The sequence below is a fragment of the Gymnodraco acuticeps genome, unplaced genomic scaffold, assembly GCF_902827175.1.
Source record: "Gymnodraco acuticeps unplaced genomic scaffold, fGymAcu1.1, whole genome shotgun sequence".
In the NCBI taxonomy this organism is placed as follows: Eukaryota; Metazoa; Chordata; class Actinopteri; order Perciformes; family Bathydraconidae; genus Gymnodraco; species Gymnodraco acuticeps.
Window position 1 is genome coordinate 388,838 of NW_022989882.1, and position 3,367 is coordinate 392,204.

A 3,367-nucleotide genomic window follows, 5' to 3' on the forward strand; every position below is an offset into this window, starting at 1 on the left:
CTCTCTCCCCCGCCTGCTTGCGAGGGCGGGGGAGTTTACACACACGCAGCTGCTCAGCTGCTACATGCAGCAACACACACACACGGAGGAGATGGCAGAGAGAACGTGCTCCGAGGTGTGGTTAAACTTTACCCGTCTCGATGTGGACAATGCTCGTTACCAAAAGTGCAATAAGAGTTTAGCATGTAAGGGCGGTAACACGAGCAATTTGTCGAAACATTTAGCAAAAGTGCACCACATTCAGACGGAGGAATGCACCGGGTTCGACTGTCTTTCTAGTAGCTCTGTAGCCCCATCCACAAGTAACGTTTCCACGTCAGGTGTTATGTATGCTAGCAGCAACACATGGAGTTAACTAAATTATACAAACATGGGTTAATGATTAGAGGTAACTGAGTTATTTATTTTGTTAAAGTTTCAGCTATTCTGTCATCACATTATTTAATACGATTTGTTAAAGCATTGTTGTTTCTTTTGATGTGAAATATTATTTATTTAATTTAAATAAAAAGAAATGTTAGTTTTGTTCACAATTTGTATAGTTAGTTTACTTTGTTTTTTCTCTCCAAAAGAACCGATAAGAGTACCGTTAAAAGACCGGACCGATAAGCGGTATCGATAAAAGTAGTAGTACCGTTAAAACCTTAACGATACCCATCCCTACTGCTGTCTTGGGAATATCCAGGGGGTGCATGGGCACCTGGTGGTATCCACGCACCAGGTCCACCTTGGAAAACACCCCCGTACCGGCCAGATGTGCCGAAAAGTCCTGAATGTGCGGCACCGGATAGCGGTCAGGCGTAGTGGCGTCGTTGAGTCGGCGGTAATCCCTGCACGGGCGGAACCCGCCGTTCGGTTTGGGGACGACGTGCAGAGGGGAAGCCCAAGGACGGTCGGAGCGGCGGACAATGCCCAGACGCTCCATGGTTGCGAACTCCGCCCTCGCTAGCTTAGAAGGGTTCAACCGCCGGGCCCTGGCGTAGACAGGAGACCCCTCGGTAGTGACGTGGTGCTCCACGCCATGCTTAGTGGTAAGCGCAGAGAAGGTGGGCAGCGACAGGTCTGGAAACTCGGCCAACAGTCTGAGAAACATGTCTGCCCCCGACAGCGAGCCCGACAGCCAAGTGTGCGCTGCCAAGTGTGCACACAAGGGAAGAAAACGTTAAGGCATCAACCAAACGCCTATTCTTAACGTCCACCAAGAGACCATGAGCACACAAAAAATCCGCTCCGAGGAGGGGAAAATAAATGTCCGCTGTCACGAAATCCCAGCTGAAACGCTGTCCTCCGATGCACAGACACATAGGCCTCACGCCGTACGTGCGAATGGGACCGCCGTTAGCCGTCGTCAAACGCGGTCCGTGCCCACCACGGGTGACGTCTTCACTCGACGTGGGAACTACGCTCCGTTGAGCGCCCGTGTCACACAGAAACGGCTCCCCGAAACGCTGTCGCTGACGAAGAGGAGCCTGCACGTGCCGCCGACGCTCAGGGCCACTACTGAGCGCCGGCACCTCCGTTTCCCGGGGTTTGTAGCTGCACGGGGCGATGCATTTCTTCGCCATTGTCCCGAAACGTGCGTGGTAAGAGCACTCTCCGGTGTCTCCACGCTGGCTCGATACCGCCGTGTCCGGCTTCCGCCATGCTTTCTTGACTGCAGATGGGCCGCTGAGCGTCGCGGCTAACGTCTCTGCACCGGGCTGTTGTGTAGCCAGGAAAAAACGATCCGCTTCTTCAGCCAAGGCACGGGGCTCCGTGACAGGCATGTTGGCCAGCGCCGTCTGAACCCGGGAAGGTAAGTGACGCAGGAAAATCTCTGTGAATAAAATCCAGGGATCTTCCCCCCCTAGCAGATTCAACATTCTCTCCATGAGTTGAGATGGCTTGCTGTCCCCTAGGCCTTGAATGTCCAGAATTTGGCGGGCCCTCTCCTTAGCAGATAAGCCAAATGTCTTAAGGAGAAGGGCCTTAATTGCCTCATATTTGCAATGGTGAGGGGGAGCAGCGACAAATCCCACCAACCTGGATGAAGTGGAGCATCCCAGCGCTGCCACCACGTGGTAATATTTTAAGTCCCCATCGCGGACTTGCCTGCAGGCGAAGTGTGCCTCTACGTGGGCGAACCATGCCTCCGCGGCGTGCTCCCAGAACTCCGGCAGTTTTACGAAAACATCGCGCTCAGCCATGTTCGTTAAGTTTCCGGAAACTTTCTCGGAAACGTCAGGGTCACCAGTGTAGTGCCGATGAAAGGGAGTCAGAGGCGATATGTTGAGAATGGAGTTCCACTCTTTATTATCATTTAACATCAAGAAGGTAAATACACGTCTGCTCAGTATGACAAGCTAAGCAGGAATGACGAGCTAAGTGTCCCCACTAAAGGGTCCGTGTGGCAACACAATACAAAAGGTGAATTATGGTCAAACATGGTGTCACCACAACCTACTCCATCACTATGAAGCATCCAGGAGTCTCAGGTCTTCTGGGTTGGGTCTGCTCTCTGTTCCGAGAATAACCACTAAACATGGAAAAGCAGCTTTTAGTTATTATGCCCCAACCATTTGGAACAAACTGCCCAAATCGTGCACGTCCGCCGAAGCACTTCGTATTTTTAAATCCCGACTAAAAACTCACCTATTTGCCGCTGCTTTTAATTGAGCTGCCCATACTCACACTACAGTATGCCTTTTTAGTCATGTATTCTGTACCTGCTGTGTTTATTTATTTTATTTATTTAATTACCTTTGCTTATTTTAATAATGTATTTATGCTGTATTTGTTCTTAAATGTCTTTTGCTTTTAATCTGTAAAACACTTTGAATCGCCACGTGCTGAAAAGTGCTATATAAATAAAATTGCCTTGCCTTGTGTGAGGGGGCCTCTGTCTGAGGACGTGCTGAGACGAGCCTCCTCCTGAAAAGCTTTGTGCCTGTGTCTGAGCCTTTAATGACTCCTGGACTTGCAACGTTTATTTTTTACGCACAATCTTGAAAGTACATTTAGTTTCTTTGTTGTAAAAATAGGAATCTTTCTACCTCTGCGGAGTAGTCACATTATCTCTCAGCTGGCTTTAAACCCCCCTCCCCTCTGTCTGTCTGCAGACTCCGTCTGCTTCTATTGAGTCTAGCTAAATACAAAAGCTGAAGGTAAAACATCAATAGGATTCATTCAGAGCTACTTAAAGTGAGTATAAGCTCACATCTAACCTAAATCAAAAGATAACATCTAGTTCATTAACATTGTTCCTCCATGAGCTCAGCAGACTCATTTAGACCTTCTATGGCAGTAAATACTCTTGCTATTAAAACACAAACATCTCTAAATGCTGGCCTGCAGCTAACTGTCAGCTGAGAAAACATGAAAGCTCTTC